At 43.9% G+C, this 25,685-nt stretch overlaps 2 long non-coding RNA genes across 2 annotated transcripts in view; one reads left to right on the plus strand and one right to left on the minus strand.

Moving 5' to 3' along the window:
- Positions 1 to 25,685, minus strand: part of LOC140254264 (uncharacterized) — a 333,994-nt gene that overhangs the window by 33,657 nt on the left and 274,652 nt on the right. The window lies entirely within an intron of this gene.
- On the plus strand, positions 11,894 to 17,267 carry LOC140254252 (uncharacterized). Its single transcript, XR_011904107.1, has 3 exons — positions 11,894 to 11,986; positions 15,954 to 16,092; positions 17,033 to 17,267. It is a non-coding gene; the product is annotated as an uncharacterized lncRNA (long non-coding RNA).

A 25,685-nucleotide genomic window follows, 5' to 3' on the forward strand; every position in this document is an offset into this window, starting at 1 on the left:
AGGGATTTCTATCTCTGTCCTGCTATGCTTCTGAAACGCAACTGATGATTTATGGCTGTGGTGATGCGTGCAGGTGCTTGATTCAGTAGCTGTGAGGCCAAAGATAAATCACTTATGTTTCTTTATACTTATTTAATTAATAATAAAAATCATTGTGACTTTTTTATGTTGTGTTTGCAGATGCTGATAACTCTATTACAAGTTACCTGAAAGCTGACGGTTCTATGTGGCACAATGAACATCCTTAGGAGCTGCTTGAAGTTCCCTTGCGTTGTGAAATCCTAAAGGAGTTTTCTTGCTGGAGAGGAAAGAGCAGGTAGAATACAAGAAGGTTGAAGTGATATTTATAGTACTTACTAGGTGTAATAAGCTGTCCTTTAATTCCACAAGTCTGCATTAACACAACAATGTCAACCAAGAAAAATAGTTACATTACAGAGTAAGTGTTCTATGCAAAGTGGTTATATTATTTCATACCATGATGAGTTGACCATAAATTCAAAGCAATAGAAGTTGCTTGAGATACACTTAACTGGATTTGGCTGTAGAGAATTAATTTTCATTCATCAGCTTCCAGTTAAATTTCTACTCAGTAAAAGTTGCAGAATGTTACAAACAACATAATTTAGGGCAACAGAGCTATTTTCAGAAGCCGGTAGGACTGTCTGAATTAGAGCCTGACGCGACTGCATCTCCTGCAAGACGTGGCATCTCAGATGTTGCTGGACCGAGAGGTAAGATCTGTTCAATTACTTTTTAAGAGAAAGGTGCTTGTAGAACAGTTTATCACTCAAGTGAGAGTTGGCTTGATGGTGTGACTGCACCCATATTAGCATTTCCCTGTGCAATTGGTGCAGTGTAACGCAATACCAAAAGGCTTTACAAAAATCAAGGACATGTATAGCAGTGTTCAAATGGTTATGAACTGTGGTAATTGGCAGGTGCCTACAGTGATAAGATGGATGTACAGCTGTTTCACGATAATGTGAACTGAGATCTGCTATCTACAGAATACTTGATGACGGTGATGTGCAACGTCTGGATGCGCAATGAAAATCATGGCATGCCCTTTGCAGAGAGCATCTCTGTATTTAGTAGGCAATGAATCCTGCTAGTATATGTCCAAACAGACCTTTGAGAGAGGATACAGCTTAAGAAAGCAATGTATTTTTACACTTTCAGGTGCAGAAGATACGTTAATGGATGTGACAGCCTAAGATCTGATCAGTCTTGAATACTGTGTATTCATAAAGACAGGAAATAGATGTTGTTGGATAACCTGCTGCTGCCAGCAAGATACATTTTGAGCACAGAATAATCTGCATGTCTTCTTCCTAAATTAAGAGTACTTAGATAATAAAATTAACTTTTCATTCATGCTGTATTTGAACATGTTTCTCTGTATATGAATCCAGCGGTCCCTGTAAGTATGCCTGGAAGTATTCTGTCTGCAGATCTAGGTGACATCCAAACTTACTGCATGCTGCTGTAGCTTAAATAGACATGTTTTTCTTCTTCTTTGCTGATTTTCTGGACCATGCTTTGAACCAGAATAGTGCACCTGCATGTATGTAATCAACAGCATGTGTTTATTAGCAAGTTCTATGGGCAATCTTTGTTTGCGCAGTCCAGTTTGCGCAGTCCAGTTTGCGCAGTCCAGTTTGCGCAGTCCAGTTTGCGCAGTCCAGTTTGCGCAGTCCAGTTTGCGCAGTCCAGTTTGCGCAGTCCAGTTTGCGCAGTCCAGTTTGCGCAGTCCAGTTTGCGCAGTCCAGTTTGCGCAGTCCAGTTTGCGCAGTCCAGTTTGCGCAGTCCAGTTTGCGCAGTCCAGTTTGCGCAGTCCAGTTTGCGCAGTCCAGTTTGCGCAGTCCAGTTTGCGCAGTCCAGTTTGCGCAGTCCAGTTTGCGCAGTCCAGTTTGCGCAGTCCAGTTTGCGCAGTCCAGTTTGCGCAGTCCAGTTTGCGCAGTCCAGTTTGCGCAGTCCAGTTTGCGCAGTCCAGTTTGCGCAGTCCAGTTTGCGCAGTCCAGTTTGCGCAGTCCAGTTTGCGCAGTCCAGTTTGCGCAGTCCAGTTTGCGCAGTCCAGTTTGCGCAGTCCAGTTTGCGCAGTCCAGTTTGCGCGGTCTCTGGATTTTGCTATGTGTTTTAATAAAAAGCATCTCTTTATATGTTCATTGTATGTGGCTTTCATATATTGACAGTTGGTTTTTATATGCTCTTGGAAGAAGTTACATAGGTTGATTGAAAAGCTGTTACATTTTGCAGTTTGCAGACAAGAAGTCAGGATGGTGACGGTAACTGAGCGTAAAGGATACTGATGTATCAACATAAGATTGTTTCCAAAGCTTTTTACTGTAACAATCAATAGAGTTTATCTCGTTGCTACAATGGAAGCGAATGTAGCCAAAAGCAGAATGAAAGGCGTTCGGCTTTCCGTTACCTGGCTGCTGAGAGTCGTTCCTGCCACTGGGGGGCGGGAGTGAAGCCGAGCTCTGTGGCTCCACGGGTGTCGTCCACCCGCCTGTAATCAGATCGTGGGTGCGTGAGCGTTTGTGCTTTGCTGGCAGCCTGCGTGGGGTGACCGCCCCGTTAGCGGGGTGCGTTTCTGGGTGCCCCGAACTGGTGGGAGAAGGAGCCTCCCTCGGCCGTAGGGACGGGGGCTGCCCTGTAAGCCAGGGAGAAGCTGCCTCGGGGTCCCAGACCCTTTGCAACTGAGGCGGTGGCTGGGGGTCCCCTGTAAGCAGGGAAGCTGTCTTTTGGCCGCTGCTTTTTGTGTGCCCGGCACCATTTGCCCGGTCTGCCCGCCTCTGCGATCCCCCGCAGCACCGGCTGTAGTCCGCAGTGAGTCAGTGAGGTGAGAAAAGCCGCTCAAAGCGGGTTTTGCCGGGGTGAATTGGGTTGGGGGACGCAATGCGGGGAGGAATGCAAGGCCTTCCTTGGCTGGGTGGTTGCGTGACCCGTTCGTTTGTCGACGTCGGGTTTCCCTTTTTTTTCTGTTGTTGGGACTTGCCGCTCCGCGGGTCTGACGGTGTCGCCGCTGATGTTTCGGGAGCTGCTGCGGAAGAAAGAAGAAGCGGCGCGGAGGACCTGGCCGGCAGGAGCGAGCACGGAGCGGTTGCTGTCGATTATCGATCTCCTCGACTTACCTTTTGTCCTTGGAAGCCTCGGTTCAAGTAAGTGTTCTGCTCTTTGTAGCTCCTTATTGCCACCATATACCTTTGAGAATAGAATTTATTTTCATGCTTTCTTCCAGCGACGTTTGCTTTTAATCTCTGGTGTGCACTGAGTTTTAGTTTTAAATGACGTCTCTGGTTCTTTGAAACGTCTTTCCTACTGTTTGAACTGCCAGCTACACATTAGTTTCCTTTCTGCACCCGTAAGGAAAATCCTTTTCTTGGAGCTGTGGTTTATACTGGTCTGTATTTTAGTTAGTAGTCATGATTGATATGGCACAGCTCTCCCCTTAATCTTGCCCACGTCCTCTGTCAGGTGGGGTCTGCTTTAGATTTTCAGTGAAGTACGTTGCCTCACTTCCAGGAGCACTTTGGCTGAGCTTTTCTTCCGTTGCAGTTTGTCAGCGCTGTCTGCCAAAGCTAGATATTGATTTGGATTTATGGGATGAATTGGGTACTCGGGGGTAATTATATTTGCCTGGTTCTCCATCCACTGTTTGTGTCATTTTCTCTTCTGGTGCTTTATCCTTCCTTTCTTTGAACGTGATTTTATTGGACTTCATGCATTAATGTGTCCCTGATCAGTGGGCCTGTGTGATTGCGTGATTGTTTCAGAAATGAATCCCATTGTCTGATTCAGTTCGTCCTGGGGTGTCGAGTCACCGGAAGTCTTGCTTTTTTAGGGGCCAGGACAGTATTTTGGGCAGTAGCCACGTGCACGGGGTCTGTTTCCAACGATCCAGTGGTTGTAAGTGTGTGGTGTTTGGGTGGCCAACGGCTATAATCTTTTCGCATATCTCATAGCTTATTTAATGCTAGGAGTTGGACTATTTCTTTTTCCTCCAATTTTTGCTGTGACATTGCTCCTCCTTTGTCTTATCTTACAAGCTCTCCTATTTAAATGTTCTGGCTTTTTAAGGCATTTTTTCTTTTTGCTTATAGGTGACAACAGTTACAGGCACTGGTTGTTTGGTTGAACTGTGAGACTTAGAGTGACTGGAGTGACCTCAAGGCTAGATGTGAGCTTTGTGGCAATGTCTGCACCCTTTAGAAGTGTTGCTGTACCCACAGGTCCGTCACACGGCTTGAAGCAACTGCAAGGCCTGTCATAGGGAGCAGAGCAGCTGCAGGACTTGTCGCAAGGCTTGGAGCAGCAACAGGGCCTGTCACAGGAGCCGGAGCAACCACAGGGCTGTAAATGCTGCAACCTGGCTGTTCTTCAACGTTGGGTAATCCTGCTTTGGTTTCAGTTTTTGGAACTGCGATTAAATTCACTTGTATCTATTATTAGATAATATAAGTGAGTTAGAAGGTGTGGAAATCTAGATATCAGTACTCAGTGCTTGTGCCTGTTGCCTAATGTACTCAATATTTTTAGAAAGAAGAATTTGAAAAGAAAAGGAAAGGAAAGGAAAGGAAAGGAAAGGAAAGGAAAGGAAAGGAAAGGAAAGGAAAGGAAAGAAAGTTAGCTTGCCAAATATATAAAAAAAAGAAATCAAGTTCCAAACTAGGGCCCTAGTTTCCATTTATCTCATGTATTTATGGAACAGATAACTCTTCTAAATGAAGCTTATTAAGCAGTCTTTCAATGTTGTTGTACTTGACACGTATCCTCTCAAACGGTTTATAGACAGTGCTTGTCAAAAGTCAGAAAGAACTTTCTCTTACATCCTCCCGTCTGTACAATAAAAGATGAGGGAAGGGGGAAAAAATTTTCAGTTCCTTGTGTGTCTGAGGTATGTTGCACCGGGAGCTGAGAAGGCAAAGTCCTTGCTGTTGTTCTCCTGTATATGTTTAGAAAGCCATAATGGATCATTAAATTAGAGCTAGTGATAGGTTTTTAATTCCAGATGGGAATGGTTTTGTTCATTTAATCGGATGCTATGCATATCAGAGATCAGGAATCTCTGGTATTTTTTGGGGAATCATAATAATTGCCTCAGCACTGAGGCTTCTCTTCAGCACATAGCAGTATGGGTTTTCTGTTTTGGTTTGTTTTGTTTTAGTTTTAAAGTAGTTTTAGTTTTTTTAGTTTTTTTTTTTGGAGGGTTTTTTTTTTATTATTTTTAAAGTATTGGGTTTTTTATTTGTTCAGCACATACATAAGATTAATGTTGTCATTTTTCCATTCATGTGGAAATTATGACCTGGAAGTGACTAAAACCTCAAGCTGATGACAAATTCCCTGCAGTTACAAAGTAACCACACAAACTGATTTGGTGTTGTGATTGGATTCAGTCATTATCTATCTCCATCTGCTTTAGTGTTTTGAATCCTTTTAAGCTCCTGGCCTAGGTAATTCCATGCAAGAATATATATATGTATATCCCAAAAACCTGTCAGGTTTATTCTGAGAACCGCTTTGTTTTATTATTGTTCTCAGTTAGTTCCATCAGATGTACTCTTCTGCAGTTCTGAACTTTTGAACTGAAATGCTAAAACTAAGCAAAAAGTGCAGAGCAGTTTGAAAAGCTGAGAACCTCTTTAAGACCACTTAGATCCCATCTGTTAAAGGGCAGTTATTCTGCCTGGTTATTCTTACTGTTTCTTATCATTTAGGAATCTATTTCTACTTTTGCTACAACCAAATCCGCTTATCTTATCCATCCTATGTGTTTTCATGCAGGAAAGTCCGTGGCAGTTCTTGAAACAGCACCTTTTGAAAGGTTTTGCCTGCTCCACCCAGTGTTCCGAAACACAGTTTTCTGAGTAGTGAAATTCACCGTTCATTCCTCCATAGCAATGAATCCATCTCAGTCCTGAGGTATGGCTATTTCAGCACATAAGTTAATTTTTATTAACACGGGATCTAAAGCGGAATATTAGTCTGCTGAGGAACTGCCATTATATTCTATGCGTGTATGCATAGTTCGTAAAGCACTATATTCTAGTATGTGAAGTCCACTGTTTTTCTTTCCTTAGAAATTTTCTTTCCTCTTGTGCTTTTTCTGCTTTTATAAGCAGGGTACTATTTTTCTGGAGACATTGACAGCAGGCGTTATTCAGCGCTCATGGAGAGCCTTCAGTTAACAGGCTTTAGCAGGGGGGTTGGAGCTTGACGGTCCTCGAAGTCCCATCCAACCCAAACTATCCTATGAATCAGTGTTATTATGTTGTTACCAGGTCATACTTTTCCTCACTGCCTTTTGCACTTATTTATTTACATGTCAAACGATGTCTCCAATGCAGACAGTAACAGTGAAATGACTCAGTGATGACTGTGAGGTAGAGCTTTATTTTAAGGAAATAGATTTGTTTACCTTATGAAGTACTAAAGTCTTGAATTTAGTAGTCAAATAATTATATTTACACGTGATACAGCAGACGACTTTGCAGCCTGATTTGCCATCTCTTCCAAGGAAAAAGCACATACTGGGAAGCGAGGGTTGTGAATTTAGCTTGTTTCAGAATAATCTGATTTTTCAGCATTGCTAACTAGCGTTTTATAATGTTTACCAATCATCAGAAATCCGCTTTATACAAGAGTATTTCTGACTCCATAATGTCCTTCTGTTTTATTATTTTTATTTTTTGTTTTGTTTTGTTTTTGTTTCGTTTTGTTTTTCCAGCTCTCTTATCATGATGCAGTGGAAGTGTTTGCTAAATCAGCTGTCACGAGCGCATTTACCCTTTCTTTTCCCTCCACGTCAAACTCACGATGTCACTCAGATGTCCAAATAATCCACTCTAGACCGTGATTTTCAAGGAGGAAGACACTTGCCAAAGATTGCGGTAGTACTCACCCCTATGCTTTAGTGTTTTAATAGTGCATTCCTATTTAATCTTAATACATTCAGTCAGTAGCTCTTCTCATCATTTCAGTAGTTTTTTTCTTCTCCTTTTTCCTATAGGATATATTTTTTCCCACTTGGTGAGTTGATGCCAGCGGAAACTTTGTTGGAGTTCAAACGGGAGAGACTGTTTGGGAAAAATCTATCAGTACATTGTAAGTACTCCTACATCACAAATACATTTGATTATGGTTAGGAGAAATAGCAGCAAAGTAGTTAAGTTTTATTAGTGTTGAAAAATGTGTACACTTGTCTATTCTCAGTGCTATTTCACAGAGAAGTCTTTCTTTAATGTCAGTCAATTTTTATGTGCTTTCACCCATAAGCCAGCTTCTCTGATATTTGAGAGTGACTGCGCATGATTGTGATGGATTTAAATACACGGTATGGCCGATGTCAGAAGATATTTCCAGAGGACCTCAAGCTGGACCCCCTATCTCAAGCCCCCTAGGGTCAAGTTCAGGCTGCTTTTGAAGATCTCCTTGGTAGGGTACTGCACAGCCTGTGACAGTGTTCTGACAACCACACATTAAAGAAGGCTTTCCTGATGTTCAGGGGAAACTGCCTGCATTGCAGCTCGTGCCCTTTGCCTCTTGTCCTGTGCTATGTGCTATTAGTGTTACTTCTCTGCGTGACTAGTTAGAGGGACGTGCTTATGAAAATGCTTGAAAGCAGAGCTGCAGTGGAACCACATGGATAAATTTGACTGATTCTGCTTTCAGAAGTTGTTTTCACGTACTGAAACTTAAGAGCTCTGAAGAGGTAACGGTGCTTAATCTTAGGGGCTGCTTGATGCTCGCTAGGGTTTACGTGACTGATACGCAGCGCTGGCTGACGAGCAGGGTGGTACAAGGAATCCGAAAAGGAGGAGAAGCCGATGGTTTGCACCCTTCTAAGGACAGGATGAGGTGGTGTGTTTGCGAATTCAGGCTGCTAGTTAAACTCCAGGAAAAACCAAGCTACAGATGAGGAACAACATGAAGGTGACGACAGGCTTGCTGGGTTAGGTTTGTCTCAGGGCTGTGCACCTACCCGGGCTTCTTCCCTCTTTATTTTTATGGACAGAATTGAAAGTCTGCACACCGATGAATTCTTTTCTTTGGAAATGATCTGCTTTCCCTCCGCTTTTAATCTGTTGGAGCAAGTTTCTTCTTTTAAGAGGTACAGAAGGCATTCCGTGAGTCTGCATCAAAAAGGCAAAGTTAAAAGGCAGACTCCTCCTGAGGAGAAGCCTGACAGCGCTTCACTCACGTAGGTGGGAATCCTATTATTGAAGATCAAAAAATGCGAATGGGCCACGGAGAACCGAACTGAGCAAACACAGCATTTTATAAAGAGTGAGAAGAGAAAAGCTGAGAAGCCCTAAGCCCATATTAAATTTGCCAAACGAGCTGCATGACAGACTACAATGCAGTATAAATACCAAGTATAGTTTTCCTAGTGTTACACATTCTAGTTGGTTTTTGAATATTTCTGATGTTACAATTTATGGATAAATAACCTAATTTGTACCGCGATAAAATGAAAGAGTATTTGTTACTAAAACTGGATTATAACTGTCAGATTTTCCACACTTAGCACATCTCTGCCAGACACAGTGCTCTATGCAGATCGCCATTTGCTTTCGAGTGCTAATGTACATATGTGACTTTAAATCTCATTTTCACTTGTGTTCACTTGAGGGATTTGAACGAAGGACCCGAATTAAAAGCAGATCTGTAACACAAGAGATTATTTGCAGAATCATGCAGAATTCTGAAGGCTCTCTGTGTAACACAAAGCATGCCTTACTCTATTTGTATTCATCTTTCAAACCCTCAGTTTCATGCGGTTTCATTGCATTATTTGTGTCCTTTCTCAGCATCAAGTAATAAACACTAAGCTATTTAAAGCTGCTGTCACTGGAAGTTTTGCTTTTTTAAGTTAAAAAGATTTGGTCAGGCAGCTTTTATTCACAAATAAATGTGCTTTTTTTTTTCTTTTTTTCTTTTTTTTTTTTCTTCTTCTTCTTTAATCCTTAAACTTTTTGTGTTGGTTATGTGATATCCCTTTCTGCTATTTGTGGTGACTCAGCACATGTCATTTGCATCACGCTCAAAGTGCAGTCTGTAACTGGAAAATGGGCTCTCAGTTTGTGAGGCTGGCAAAAACGGTGGCCTAAAAAGGCCTCACAACCCTTTGAGAATGTTACAATAGTTGTTCCACAAAGAGATTTGCTTTTTGTTCTGTGCTCCAGCGTGTCCAGTTATTATAATGGAAAGAGACTTCCCTAAGCATGCTGAGAAAAGCATACTCATCTCTAGTAACAGCTTCACAAGGCACAGCTTGAAATGTTTGTTTGTTTGTTTGTTTTTCCAGTTGAGACTGCATAATATTATGTATGACTGCATAATATAGTACTTTCTTTCTTTCTTTCTTTCTTTCTTTCTTTCTTTCTTTCTCTCTCTCTTTTTTTTTTTTTCTTTTTTTCTTTTTTTCCCCGTGTGTTACAAGGTTCATTTTCTCTATCAGATGGTCACAAATGACAACTGACATCCTTTGGTATTTATGGAAAAAGAAGGAATATAAATGAAAGTGTGAAGAAGGGCTGTACGGTCCCATTGTTCCTATGTGTGCTATGGGTAAATGAGCTGAGTATCCAAACAACCCAACAGAAGGGCTTTGGTAACTGGAAGTCAAACATTACATTCTCCGTGCTTGAACTGATTTTACGTCTGCAACGTCAACCAAAAATCAGAGTTCTTGAGAGTCTTTTTTATGTGGTTTTGAGTGAAACTCTTCCTGGCCTTCACTTGCGTACCAGATAATTAATATATTGAAGGCTTGTTTCCTGATTTCTTCCTGTACATCTGCTACAAAATGACTATACATAGAGATGTAAGGGCATATTAAAATTGGAATTCTGATTCCACAATGATTTTTCACTTAGAATATTTTGAAATAAAGGTATCTTAGTCCTCATTTTCTTGGTAATGAATGTGTAATGTGTTGCCAGTCTTCTCGGAGGTACTTCCAGCAGAAAAAGGCGTCTGGCAATTAGAAAAGCGTATCATATAACAGCAGTTGCTGTAAATACCTAGAACCTAAGCAGGTTTTTCATCTGGCAGGTTTCCATGCAGGTCAGCTGTCGCCCTTTCATTCATCTTAATATTAGGGCTTCTGTCTGTTAAGTGTCCACTTAGGTACCGATAGCTGCAAAAGGCTGGACGCTTCCTGTGGGAGAGCCGCTGGGGGACGCACACGTATCTTACAGCATTGGAGCCTTTGGATAGTTTCTACATTTCCTGGGCACTATCTTTGATAGGTATTTGAGGGCAATAGGAATTCCCAGCTCTGCCTATTAAGAGTCAGAGTGCAATTGAAAATTAGAACAATGAAAGATGACTTTATGTCCTGCGACAGGGCAATACGATGGACCCAAAGCTTCATTTAGAGTCCGGGTTCTGGCAGAAACCCTTGAGGAGATAATGAATTCTGTTATTAAATGCAAACATGTTTCACATGGGCTCAAATACACTCTGCTATGGGCGAGCATCCAGATTTTGCAGTTGAACGTGGCAGGGTCTGAAACAGCGACCTTCATTTGAGATCTCTATCATCCTCAAGGAAAAAAGAAAAAAACAAAACGAAACAACAACAACAACAACAAAACACACCCAAAACACAATAAATGTTAATTAAATAGTTAAATTAAAAAAATAAAGAGTTAATAAATAAATAGTAAAATAAATAAATAGTTAAATAAATGTTACTGAATTAATAACTTTCCTATACCAGGTGAAGTCTGTAATATTTTTTTTCCAACTTCTTTAGCACACGTTCAGTGAAAGCAACATGTTTCACACGAGACGGTTCAACTGGAAAATAAATTGATTCTATTGGCACATGAGAGTCATTATGGAAACTATTTACAGTAGACTGAAAGTGATAATGCTGCTGTTAGTGTTGTCTTTAGAAGTTTACGGTTCAAGACATTGAAGATAATTTTACACAGATTCCATTTTAAGAATAGCTTTTAATACTAAAAATACTGAGTTATTATGTATGATCATCCTGCGAGAGTAAACCAAAATCAAAATCTAACGTTTCAGACGTATGCTAAGGAGCTCTTCAAAGAAGGGGTAACTCTGGAATCAGTCTGGGATCCTCTGTACTGCTGAACAGCCCCAATTGTCATTAAATTCTTCTTTGAGGCCTTTCAAGTTAATATTAATGGCCTGCTTTACATAGTATATTGCTAAAAAACAAACAAACAAAAAACAAAAACAAAAACAAAAAAACCCCTCATTTTAAATAGAAGAGACAGGAATCACACCAATATTTCACAAAGAACTTTCTCAACACTAATTAAAAATGAAAGAACCAGAGTTGAAGCACGTGCAAATGGAGTCTCAGTTCCCCAAGAGCGCTTCGTTTCTCTGCAATAAATCTCTTCTGGCTCTGCTTTGTGCAGTAAAATCCTCTGTGGAAATTCTGATGTCGGTTGTGGGTTTTCTTACGAATGTTAAAAAGCATTTTGAAATATTGGCTCAGCGTCCATTTCTATGACAGAGCGGCTCGGGTGGCAACAGAGCTTAAGAATCACGCCGTCGGAACACCTCCGCTGCAGGCAGGGCCGCCACCCGCTCGGCGGAGCCGCCCGGAGCCCCGTCCGACCGGGTGCGGAACGCCTCCGGACGCGGGGCCGTCACGGCTCCTCCGCGCGCCCCGCGCCAGCGCCTCGCCGCCCCGAGTAAGACATTCCTGCCTCATCAGATGTCACCTAAATGTCCCCTGTGTTAGTTTAAAGCCGTTCTGCCTTATCCTGTCTCTTTCAGGCTGTAACAGAGATGACAAGTCACAGCTGGAAGCGATGACGGAGCACGTGGCGAGAAGGGGCCGGGCCGACCCGGGAGAGCTCAGGTGCGGGCGCCGCAGCGTAAGGGGCGGAGCCGGGATCCACCCCTTCGCAGCCCTCATTTAAGACTCGGCGGCGGAGGTGAGAGCATCGTGCCCGAGTTCTGTGAGTAGTAGAGAGATCTTTAGAAGGTGAGGCGTTTTTCTTTTCTTTGGTGCTGCTTCTGCGGCAGTTGCTGCGTTCGGGCTCGTCTTAGGTTGCCGCAGCCTAGCGCTTTGCCACCCTCCTGTTATTGCTGTACTTCACGTCAGTACAACAGTATCACACAGACCGCATAACAGGTCAGCGTCTGTCCTGTTTATGAGCTCGCTTCGTGTGCTAGTAGGCTGTAATGAGGCCTTTGTCCCCTGTGATAAACAGACCCAAACCCCTCAATGTTTCTCGTTGGAAGAAGTATTGTAGCCCTTTGCTCCCTTTTGCGGCCTTCCCCCGGAGCCACTCCGGCAGTATTTCTCCCCCCGAGGCCCGGGCGCGGGACTCCAGCCGGGGCCCTTCGGGGCAGAGCGGAGGGGGACCGTCACCTCCCTCTTCCCGACGCCCTTTCTCTTCTGTCGCGGCCCAAGATGCCGCCGGCATTCCTGGCCGCAAGGGGGTGCCGTTGTGCTCACGTTCAGCTTTTAGTTCGCTAGAACCCTGACCCAAGCGGGACACCGGGCTTCTTTGAACCTCGTAGTGTTCACGTGGGCTTGCTTCTCATATCTGTCTAGATCCCTTTGGATGATATCCCTCCCTTCTATTGTATCAGCAGCACCACCGAGCTTGGTGCCATCAGTGATCATGTCTAGGGTGCGCGCGATTTCTATATTTGCGTTATCGGGTACGAGGCTGAAGAGCACTGCTCCATAGAGCGGGTCTTAGGGGATGCTATTCATCCCCGTGGGGTAAAGAAAACTGAGACTTGTGTGAGCAGAGTACGTACTGCAGGGTTAATGATTTGAGATGCAAAGAAAGGATGATTTCATCTTTTGTTGTTGTTGTTGCTGTTGTTGTTGTTGATAGTGCTGTTGTGTGTTTGGTTTTTTTCCCCTGGTAAAATAGTTGGAATACTTGGAGTATTGGCATTGCAAACAAGATGGGTTGGAAACCTGTGAGCTTTTGAACATATGACTGTGAGGTTTCTTTGAATTAAACAATTGCCCCTTCTGGGAATTGAACAAATTCTGCTAGTGGCTTCTCTCTGAGAAATGTCAGATTTGATCTTCTATCTCAGCACAAGTAGTGGAGATGAGGGTTCAGCAAGTCAGACAGCGACTTGAGGCATGAGCTTTCTTGTTTGATCATCTCACTTAATCAGAGTTCCATTTAAAACAGAACAGTAGAAAAGCCTGTCAGTCAGACAGTCTCCGCAGCCTTCTTTCCTCATGTACTGAGCTCAGAGTCCTTGGAGTTCTGGGAAGCTTTCGCTAAGCTCTTGCCAAGCTTTTGCTAAGGTGGCGAAGTTTGGGGGATCCCATCTTTCGGGAAAGGCTTTGAGAAGGATAACCGGTTCTGCCTGACTTATCCGAGGCTAGTGTGTCTAGGTACTGGAGTATACCAGTATATATATATATAGTATATATATATATATATATATATATATATATATATATATATATATACACATACATACATACATACATACATACATATATATATATATATATACATATATATATATATATAGTATGTATATATATATATATTATGTATATATATAGATTGTATCATAAGCAGTAAGATTTGCAAGACTGTCAGGGAACTTCAGAATCCACGTCCGAATCACCGGATCCGGCACCTGGGCGAGGAGACCGGGTCTGTCTCGGGAGCACAGGCGGAGGCGATTTACCATAACAACGGGAAGGGCTGGAACCAGGTTCTGCCCCTCTCAGACCTCACTCGAGGGCCTTTTGCCAGCGAGGAAGGATATCTCGCTCGAGATCCCTCCTTTGTGGAATTTTTCAGTGAGCCTAGATCTTCAGAGACAGGTAAGCCTTGTTCTTTTTGTTACGTGATCTCACGGCAGTGGTTCCGGTGCTGTTACAAAGATAATAGCTGTAGCCTTTCCTTTGTAGCCTTAATATTTCTATTTATATGGCTGGATTTTGACGTGTGAAGTAATTAAGAACTTAGAAACTGCTGAGAAGGGTTATATCAGAGAAAGGAATTTAAAAGATCTCCTACTGTCATTGTAGGTTTGATTTCTCTTTAATTGGGAAAAAAATCCCCTTACTTTGACATTTATTGCACGGTTTTGAGGGCAGGGATTTATCTTGTCAGCTTGAAAAGTCAATTTGATGCAGAAGGGCTATTACTGTAGATGAGATTTCCCCACGTGAGCGTAGATCCTAGAGAATGTGGGAGCTCCCACACGGCGTGACAAGGGAGGGCGTTTTTCAATGTAGGGGATCAAGAGAGGGGCGTGTTTGGCTGTTTGAGTCTTCATAGCTACAGAACTTACTTTCTGTTCAGCCCTTCTGGGTATTGGTGGTAGAACACACTAATACTGATTCTATGCAGACAATATGTTTAGTGAAATGTCTTGGATTTTAGCAGTTGAAAGTCTTTGATGCTGCGTGGGAGGCAATCTGTACTTGTTAGCTATATCTGTATTACTGATTCTGACCTGTTTGCCATTTTGCATGAAGGGGATAGGGTCATTAACTGCAGCGGTTTAAGCAATTGTGATTCAGTAATTAATTGCTATAAGTTCTGCTTTCGAGTTTGCCTTCCTTTATTTTTGCTGTTTCTAACATCAGCTCGCTCCACTGAGCGCACGCATAACAAAAGAGAGGCGTCTGTGCCGTGTTCTAGTTCTGTATTATCTGAGCATGTAAGGAAGATGCTTGTCGGGCGGGGGGATGCAGAAAGTCACTCCTATCTCAGCAGACAGCCCTTCCTCCTTGTACCTCTTATATATAATAAAAAGCACTGACTCAGACCCCCTACAAAGGAGACTGCAAGCGTTTGTTAGGATAAATGACGAGAGGAGAGGCTGGCAAAGCATGTGCAGTTTGGCAAGAGCAATTCTGCTCTTTATTTATATATATATATAAATACTTTTTTTTTATTATTTTTTTTTTTATTTTTTTACTGATTCATAGTCAGTATCCCGAGAGGTGTTCAAGGAAAGGGTAGGTAACGCACCAAGTTTCATACTTTATTAGTGTGGCTGTGACTGGTTATCTGTTAGCTGGTTTAGATCTTACATAGACAGCGAGGGTGCAGGAGACTGACCTGTTATAACCCCCTTGCCGAAGCATTTGGACCGGACTCTCAGCAATAGCCGGGGCAGTCAACAGACTGACAGTGAGCAGCAAGGAGCAATAGGGTGTTTTCTTTTTGTATTTACTAGAAAAGTCAGACTTGTAATTGTGATGAGCTTGTTGTTTCTTATAAGCATTTATTAGCGCAGTTAAAGAGACTTCAAGCATTCCTCAGGAAAACAATCCATCATTATGCTTGTTGTGATGATCATTTGCCTTTTAACGTGTTCTTGAACTATTAATTAGAAATATCTACTAATGTAGTGCTGTGCTGTTCATATCAATAGGAAAGCAGAATCATTTTTAAGTGAGCTCTGCACACAATCCTGAATTATCTAACAACTGTTGCACTTCAATGGTAGCAGAAACAGATCAGTTATTAAACATGTAGCCAGTACATAACTGCAGACTACAGCAGAAAAGATTCAATCTGTTTACTTTTATTATACAGAGGCAGAAGGGAATGCAGTTTCTTTTATTTCAGTCAGAACAATGTGATACAATACCACCCCACCCTTTTGTATTAGAGTTAAGTCTCAGTTTGGGACCAAGGCTCACAGAAAATCACCAAGTTTCAAGGCAAAGGCTTTCAAAGAGAAGCAGCAGCTAGAGAGTTTCCTAGGGAAAAACCAAGTAAATTGTCAGCAAACTTAACCGTAACACAGAAAGAAGTGTTTTCTCAAGAGCTCAAGGCTTTACTGAATTAAAGGAATACTTCTATCCATATGCTCAACTGCAGCAATAAGACCACTGGTATCATACTCTGCAGTTTTACTTGTCGCATAAAGCATATCTGATATGTTATAGTTCTGCATTAGCTTCTTTTGAATTTAAGTGTCAATTTCTGTTTCTACAGGCTACAAAACACAGCAAGTGGGCTTGCTTACAAGGGATCATCTTTGTCACCTTTTGCCTTAATCATGATAAACAGCCTAACACCCCCACCAAAGGAACAAGGCTCAAGTCCAGAAGTAGCCAGCACATCTTTTATTGAGGTAAGTGACATTTTACTGTGGGGTTTATCTTTGTTTTATTCAGAGACAGACAGGCATCCTCTGTGCAAAGTGTTGAGCATGGCTTCTCTTTCCCTCAATTGCATAAGACATCCCACTCACTTCTGACAACACACAGCACTCACTAACACCCACAACAGCTTTATTGAAAGACCATTTTGAGCCTTTATTTTATTTGTCTCCAAACAAGACAGACATCATAACCTGTTTCTCACATCACAGAAGCGAGCTTAGAGATATGCCAGTGGTACACACTGAAATGAGAACAGAGTTATATCCTGATGCTGCCCTCTACAGCTGGGCTTAAGTAATAAATAATAAAGTAGTAGTAAATAAATTAATAAAAGTATTAATTATTACTTTAATAATAATTAAAATAAAGTAGTAATACAAAGTAGAAGACTTCTCTTACAAAGCAAATCCTAGTTCATATTTTATTCTTGAAATTTAAGTTGTCTGCCTACAGATTGCAATCAGCACACATTTAGGGAGGCACACTTACTTAGAAATACTAAGTTAAACCTCAGTACTGCAAAAAGAGTTTATTTAATGTTATACAAATGTAGAAAAGCAGTGGAGTCAGCCTTTGACTTGGCACAAGAGGAGCCATCAGGACCATCTTCTTTATTCTTCTGCTTAATTGACTTGCTTTCCTAGAAGAGAACACAAAACACTTAGAGAGCAAAGTGGCAACTTAACTCCTTCTCAGGTATCTCAAACTATTTCAATCAATACTATAAAACACCCACAGCATACCAGACACATACACTGCAGGCACACTTACCCTCCAGCCACTTATCCAAACCCTTTTAGAGGGCAACTCCCTCTGCTTCTCAATTGCCATTTAGTGACTACACAGAGAAAAGCTATTTAATCATTCTGGTTTGCCCTAACACTTCAATTCATTTTTCTTCTTTTGCAGGACATAGAGCCCAGCTCCTCCAAGCCTCTTCCTTTACAGCCCAGGAGCCCTACCACAAAACCACCATCACCACGTGGGAAACAGTCAAGCACACAGGGAAGACAACATCAGCAGAAGCTGCCCCCCACTCAGGGAAAGCCCCTATAGGAAGAAGGGGCCTTCCCTCACACCCCCACTCAGGGGAAGCCCCTTCTATAGGGGCTTCCCCTCCTCACCCCCACTCAGGGGGCCCCGATGCCAGGAGGGCCCCCCCCACACTCCCACTCAGGGGGCCCCTATACCAGGTGGGGCCCCCCCCACACTCCCACTCAGGGGGCCCCTATACCAGGTGGGGCCCCCTCCTCACCCCCACTCAGGGGGCCCCTATACCAGGTGGGGCCCCCCTCACACCCCCACTCAGGGGGGGCCTTGACAGGCCCCCCCCACCGGCAAAAAGACCGACATGAACCCACCATCCCGCCCAAAAATAAAAAAAATATATCTCTTTAGAGATAGTGCAAAACCCGGTGTCTAGCCCCATTACAAAGGGGGAAACTCTGACCACTCACTCCAAGAGTGAGCAGCCAGAGTTTCCCCCTTACATTCCAAATCATACAAGACAAAAGCAAAGCCCAAACAAACAACACTTAACAGCCAAGAAAAAAAAAAGACTCAAAGACCTACCAAAAAGCTAAAGTCCTTACAAACAAACACCAAAAAAAACAACAGCCAAGTACTAACAAAACATCTAACTTCTCAAAAAAGAAGTTTAAACTACCAAAGAACAAAACTCTGAAAAAAAAACACCAGCCAAAAACTAAGACAACTAAACAAGCCAAGACCTAACAAACACACCTCAAACATCCAACTCAACCAAATTTAAACAACAAAAGAAGAAAACTCTGCATGTTCAAACACTAACTCCGCAAAAAACCAGCCAAAACTAACAAAGACAACTCAACACCACAAAATACTAAACAAGCCAACACCTAACAGACCAATCACAGAAAAAGAAACTCAAGCAACTACACTTTCCCCACAAAAAACAAGCCAAGTCCTAACAAACACACTAACATCTAACTCCTCAACAACATTTAACCAACAACCAAAGCAAACTCTGCATGCTCAAACAACACACTGAATCTGCAAAAAACACCAAACTCAACACTACAGAAACAAACCGACTCCTGACACACCACAACCGCAACTACTCTACGAAGAAAATTCAACGACCGCTGACAAAAGCCGAAAACTCTGCACGCTCACCGACACGAAGATTTTCCCTCAAAATACAGCAGCCAAAACTCAGAAAACTCGGTGCCGCAAAAACCAGAAACCAGCCAAGTCCTAACAAGACACAAACAACCAACTACTCAGCGAGAAACATTAACTGACCTTCAACAAAACCAACTGCTGACCGAGGCAAATGCAACAAAGAAGCCACCGCGTGCACTAACGCCTCAACCGAGCTTCCCTGCCTTCCAGACATCAGGCTCCGCACTAACAGAAACAGCACAAAAGAACACAACGCCAACCTATGCGAGCCCCTAGACCTGATCCAAAGGAGCCGCCCGACTCGCCCCCTGCCACCGTGCCCGTTGCAACTCCCTGCGGCAACATGAACAAACATTCCACCATAACCACTAACTATGGCCAAACGGCAACAGAAAAACAACCCCCTCACCGCAGTGCTAACCTCCAACAGACCGTCTGCTGAACCCCAAAAAACAGCCCGCTAGACACTCTAGCACGACCTTTCTCCTGCCTTTGCCCGCCAGCCACGACATCGACAGACGCACCAGCTGCACTAGAACCTGACCAAACTAAACAGCTCGAAGACATAGCACCTCACACTACAAAACCCTTACAGGACAACCACACCAATATTTCTCAACCCTCTCTCCATTAACCCTAATCCTCTAACAACTCGCACGACTGAAACCGCTCCACCTTCCCCCAAAAAAAGAGTAGAAAAAACACAGCCCCTACCTGGTGACGCCGTATCCTCATCCCGACGGGCTTCCGGGTGGCCGACCTTCTCGTCTGACGGCTCGCTCCCCTCCGTCCTCCCTGTCGAAGCCGATGCTCCGCTACAGAACGCGATGTGAAAGAAAAATCCTGCTGTTCGGCTCCCTTGCCGATGTGAACAAAAAATCCTGCTGTTCATCTCCCTTGCTTCCGTGGCTTTGTGATGGTTATTCCATTGCGAATGCTGCGGGCCCAACTTGAGTATCCCGGGACCACACGACTCCACAACCTGTCTGGAGAGTGAAAACCTGTAGTTCTGCCGGCCGTCCTTCTCACGTTTCCCAAAAGCTGCGCCGATCGTCTTTACCCTGCAGTCCTCCAGTCCCTTGCAAAAATAAAATGATTCATTGAGTGAAAAGCTACCTGAAAAATCACTCACCCCAACTCCCTTTGTTCAGGTTACTCCCGTCACTTACTCGCAATTGAAGACGAGCTCCGGAGGCCTCGCGCTCCTCCCGGTCTCCTGTCACCTGCACAAAAATTTTAGTGTTAGACTCGCTGACCGAACCTCCTGCAAAGATACATTTCACTTTCCTGACAACTAGCAGGGACGTACAAACCTACAGCTAGAACAAACGACTGAAGTTGAGAAGCTCCTTTTGGATGCGTGCACGCCCATTTCCACGCTTCTCGGTCCCGGCCTGCGACGGACGACCCCGGGCAATGAAACACACGCGGACCGGCCGCTCGAGCCCCGCTCCTCGGCGCTCCCCTCGCTTCCGCGTCCCTCGAGGAACTCTCGCCACAACACCGACTCCGCCGCCTCGTCCCCGGAACGTATTCCTGTAAAAATCTGTAAGCACTCCACGACAGCGTTCCTGTCCAGCCGCGTCTCCGTGTGGAGAATGAGACGACGCTCATGAAACTACACAGAAAACAAGAGAACACACGAACGCGTCCCCGAAAGCGAGACGGACCGATGCGCCCAAAAACGCCGGCCGAAGGGGCGAGGCCGCCCCGGGGTCCCTCTCCGCCCGGGCTCGTCCGGCGGCGGTACCGCGCCGGCCCTTCCGAAACGCGGGGTCGGAACCCGACCGCCGCGCCTAATTAAAGGCAAGGAAATAGAAGCGGCCGAACGGCGGACCTGCGAGATTACTGCAAAAAACAAAACAAAAAAGACATACCTGTTAGCCTCTAAAGGCTCAAGGCTTCCACCGCCTCAGCGATTCCGGCATAAAGGAGTCTCCGCCGCGACCCTCGGTCGATCTGCGAAAAAGATGCCGTTTAAGCGGCTCTCGCCGTCGCTTCTTACTCCCGGCGGCACCGAGGCCGCAGGAACGCGGCCCCGTCCCGCTCGCTCCGCCTCGACAAAAAGGAAGGATGCGAGAAAGCCGCTGAAAAACTCGGGACGGACCGAGAACGCGGCGGGGCTGCGCTGCGACTCGGAAAACCGAGCGGCGGCTCCCTCCGAAAACGTGACGGCGGCCGGACGGCGACGCCGCGCCGGCTCCCAGAAGCCAGGGGAGCACAGCAGGGACCCCGCGTCTGCCCCGAACGGAGCGCGGCGAAAGCCCGGCGATCTCCCACCGGGGAAGCCGGGCCCCGGACGGCTCCGAAGCGCGCCGTCTCCGCGGCTCCGGTTCTAATAGAACCACTCACCGGTCAGGGCCGATCCTCGACGCGAAAGGTCCGGCAGCAGCCTGAAACGAAACGACGAAAAACATCACAATCAAGCCCAAAAACACGCGTAAAAAAACAGCCCCACCTACCGCCTTTTGGACTCACCGACACGACGACCGGACGAAGAAAAGCCACCCGCTCCAGCTCCTCATAATGCTGATTCCGGTCTGATCCCTCGTGGCTACCGGCGGCCTCAGGCGGAGCTTAAGAGGCGTCAGCGCGGTTCCGCCCCCGGGCTGCCGACGAACCGCAGCCGCTCCCGGGCCGCCGCAGCTGCGACGGGGCGGTCGCGGCCCCGCCTGACGCTCGCCGCCTCGTTAGCGCAGCTGGGGCTCGTTACGGTCGGCCCGGGGACGTGACAGTTTGACACGTGAACCCGAGATCTGAATTAGGGGCTGAGATGACGTTTCTGTAAATGACAGCTTAGTACGCGCTTCCCCTTCTCGCCTCTTTGATGGATTCATAAATCAGTTAAATAATTGTGTCAAATTGGAACGGATCGCTTTGCGTCTCACGAGACACCCTTCCAAAGAACGTCCCCGGCATTAACGGTCTCCAGAGTCCCCTGCTGTCCGCTTTCTGTCTCTGCCATGCTTTCTCTTGGCCCTCATCCAAAGAAAAAAAAAGGAGAAAAAAAAAAAAACTCACACTAAAAACAACAACAAAGCAAAAAACCAAACAAACCCCAAAAAACGACAACAAAAAAAGTTTGTTAAATATGTAAGAACTTTAAAGCTGACTGAGGAAAAAAAACTCAAGGTGGAGGTGGAAATATGGGAGCAGGGATGTGGCAAACTCCTGCAGGGGTTAATGATGTGCCTGACACAATAGCTGATGAAGGACATTTGCAGCACAGCTTTATGAACGGCTCTGTACGGTGCTTTTCGGGGTTACATTGATGTGACACATACATGGGTAGGAACGCTTTCGGAAAGAGTTCAGTCCTCTCCAAGGACACCGGTACTGTGTAAAGACTTCAGTGATTAAACTCACTTTGCTTTGCAGTCTTGTTCTTAATTGGAAATCTGGATATTTTGGGGGTGGCGGGAGGAAACTTTTGCCTGCTGGTTTTCTGACAAAACCATAAGTTAATTTAGTTGTGAACTACAGCAATCGGGTACTGGCACATACAACTCCTTGGCTTGTAAATGTATAAATAACAGACATCTCTCGCTTTCCGAACCTACTGCCTGCAAATGGGTGCGTGTGCTCAAAGCGAACATTTACTGGGCTACAGATTCTGAACGAGAGGCCCAAAGCGGTCACCACTGGGTTCTTCTCCAACCGCTTCGTGCTCGCAAACCAACAGGCGATGTGACGCCGCTGGAGCTGCAGCGATTCAAGTGGAATGGGCTCCTCCGGCCTTCTGTAACCTGCTCCATTTTTTTCTGGCCTAGTTCGGTCACTTTTTCTTTGAAGAAAATGCACAAAGGTTCTTATTGATTCGTACCTGAACTGCAGAAAGAGGCCGATTCCGCCTGGTGAAAAGTAGCAGGTGCACTGATGAAGTATGATTTTGTGTTTGTAATCCATACACATTAAATTAGGTTAAAAATAAACCAGGAAGACAACTTAGGAGATTTTATCATAACGCCCCCAAAAATAATAGCTTGTTCATAGCAATTGGCTCAAGCGAGACAATAGTTTTTTTTAATTATTATTATTATTATTTGTTTTCTTTAATTATTTTTTCCCAGAACAATTGATTAAATAGTAATTGAGCGAGCAGAAATGGTACAGCTGTAAAGTAATACAGTTGTTCTTCAAAGGTGGGAGCTGTGTTCAGCCGTCTGGGGAAATTTCACCGCACTCGGGCAGCGTTTCCCGATGAACTGTAAGCGCTCTTTAAACTTGACCTGGGTGTAACATAACTGCAGATCGCTTCCCTTAGTAGATCCACCTGTGCTCCTGGAATGGGGCTGAGCAGAATAGGGCACTTGCGGGAATCTGACCTCTGCTGTTCTGAATTACTTCACGTACCCTGGATATATGCTGAAATACAATATCCCCTACAGGGCAGCACCCAGAAAACTTCCCCAGTAATGACATGAGTGGTGTTTTTGGCACTGGAAAACTGCGAGAGATTTTTCTCCAAGAGCTCCTTTAAGTAGTGTACTGAAAGGCTTTAAATAGCTTTGGCAGACATAATTGAAATGCAAAAGGAAGAGAAAGCCAATTTGTAACATATCAAGCTAGTCTTGCTTGTACTTTCAATAAAATTCTGAAAGAATATATAGATATTGTAAATGTGATAACTTATACCCAAGAGATCTTTTAAAATGTAAAATCATTTATTCAGTTTCCACAGATCCAGTAGTATGGGAATGATGGAGGGAAAATACAAAAGAAAATGAACCCCCGATAATTGTGGTTTTTACAATACAGCTACTCGACTCCCCCATTTATCACCGCTTGAAATTTGGTGTGTGATGTAACACGGTAGCTTCATTTGTTCCGGATGGGGGCTGGAGTTCTGAGTAAGAGAACAGGCAGAAATATGTGCAGGTATCAGATGGGCTTTAAACACCTTGCTGAATACAGACTGGTTTACTAGGTACACTTAAATCTAAAAGAATAATTCTGAGGTGTACTTTCTCATGTTCCATTCCGATGCTTCCATGCAGCTCCCTGGATTTTCATCCTCGTGCTCCTACTTTAATATCAGAATTTGAAGTATCGTTTTTTATTTCAGTATTGAACAGTAAAATGCATAAACCCTGAGCGTGCTTTATGAGCACTGACAATCTAGTGACAAAAAGCTCGTTACAGTGAGTGTTTTTCACCAGGACGTGCTGCTGCCCTGGAGTTTCCCCAGTTGAAGCTGCCTTGTACCTCAGAGGTCAGGCCATCGGAACTGCCAGGTTCTTGTTACTGCCAGATAAATGATCCCTGGTGAAACCCTACGGGAAAACTTCAAACAGAATCTCAGAGCTGAAACATTCTGAAAACTGAAGGTAGCTTGAAGGATAGGAAGGATTTGAGGTGTTTAGCTGCACACTCAGCCATACTGAGACCAATTGCAACAGATTTCAAAACCAGAAAGTTTTCCTAATTACAGATATGGTGTTACACTGCAATCGTGAAGGATTGTTCTGCCTGAAAATAATCTCAGTGAACAAAAGTTTAAATGGCCTGCTTTTCTGCCCTCTGTGCTTTTCTGTTTCAAGGGAAATGTGTCTGTGCTTGCTGGAAAGGATGAGCAAAGCTCCAGCGGCCACATTCTTTGTTCTGCTTATAAAGTCTAGACAAAAAACTGCATTTAGTTTCTGAGATACAATCTGTCTAACGTGTTCTCTCAGCAGAACGATTCTGTGATGCTCTGTGGGTCACTGATATATGTTTATCTGCAAACAGAAGGGAACGCAAAAAGACAAAGAATGCCACTGCTCAGTTAAGTTTTCAGATTACTGTTAGTAACAATTTAATGTTTGCTCCATAAACACAGCATTGATAATCCATAGGATACAAGTTAAGTGTCTCCCTTGAAAGCTCTACAACCATTTTTTTTTCTCGCAGCAAAGGAAACATTATTTCACTTTGGTCAGATAGTTTGTATCAGCCCAATATTGTTACATATACAAAGAAGCAAGAGTACTCATGTCCTAGGGGTGATCTTACTTAGTCTTCCAAGCATTAACAATTAACAACTCGCTGAAATCACTAATGCAATGCTCAGTGCATAATCATTTCCAAGAAATTGTTTCCAAGAACATACAAGTAACACAATACAAGTTGTTTTACATAATAGCGGGCAAGCGGCAGACAAACACCTACCAACCACAGTTCTCAAAAACACAATTCATTTAAAAGTGAAAAAACTGTGGCCTTATGGTTACAAAGAAACTGAAGCGTTACTGCACGAGAGGCTTTGAACACATTATAGGGTGCATAACTTGCGTCCGGCTGCTTATCAAGCTTACAGTCAGTCTTCAAAGCTTCCAGAACTGGAGCAAGAGAGCCCTGTAGCAAACGAGGAGCTTCAGCGTTGGTGCTCTTCAACAACGGCGCTGAATTTGCAACTTGGACTTGAATCTTAGATCTGTTTCTCATTCCAAGGATAGTTTGAAGTGCTGGAAAAGCAGGGAAAGAAGGAGCTATGAGCACAAACAGACCAACACAGGTAGGGCTAACAATACAGCAAGATAAAAATCAATACTTAACTTACTACCTTTGCTGACTACACCCAGAAAAGATAGACAATAGGGTCGCTAGACCCACTTCTAGCAGATGTTAATCATAAAAATGTTCTCATATCGTAAGAATGATTCATCATAAATTAAACAGATTATGCAGACCTTTACTAACCCTTTCAAACCCACGTCTGTCTATTTAGAAATACAACAGCTTGCTTATTCCACCCAGGAAAGTTCTATCAGAACTAGAAGACCCGTCACCCAGAGGGCCACAAAGATGCTCAGAGAGCTGGAGCACCTCTCCTATGAAGAAAGTTTGAAGGAGCTGGCCTTCTCCAGCTTGGAGAACAGAGGGCTTGACGAAAGATATCACTATGGCCTTCCAGTATTTCAATAGATTTCCCCCTGCTGAGCAGGCAGATCATGACAGGGCAAAGAACATAAAATAAATACATAAATAACAGTGCTATTCATGTTTTTGCAGGTGAAACAACTGCCATGTTCCCAACATTTATTGGAAGCTCTAGCAGACCTAAAAATAATTAAAAATAAGCTGCCGCAAACCCCAGTTGTTAATGGCCCCTTTCCAAAGAAATAAATTTCCCACTTCTTAGATTTGTTTTGTCATAGCATGTGATGAGCGCAGGGCAAAACGTTAAACATGAAAAATACTAAGGTAGATTTCTTTGAAGAAAAAATAATGACTCAGAAGTGTTCATAGTGCTTAAATGTTTAAAACCATTTCACGGTAAAATGGATTGGAGGTAAAGTAGCCAGCATGATCTATCCTATGTTTTGTATGGCAGGCACATTTTGAGTTTCCACAGAACTAAGAATCTAGAATACAATAGTCAAATCAGAGGCAATCAGAAGTGGGAATGAAGCGAAGCCTC

This window comes from Excalfactoria chinensis, chromosome 6 (assembly GCF_039878825.1).
Source record: "Excalfactoria chinensis isolate bCotChi1 chromosome 6, bCotChi1.hap2, whole genome shotgun sequence".
NCBI lineage: Eukaryota > Metazoa > Chordata > Aves > Galliformes > Phasianidae > Excalfactoria > Excalfactoria chinensis.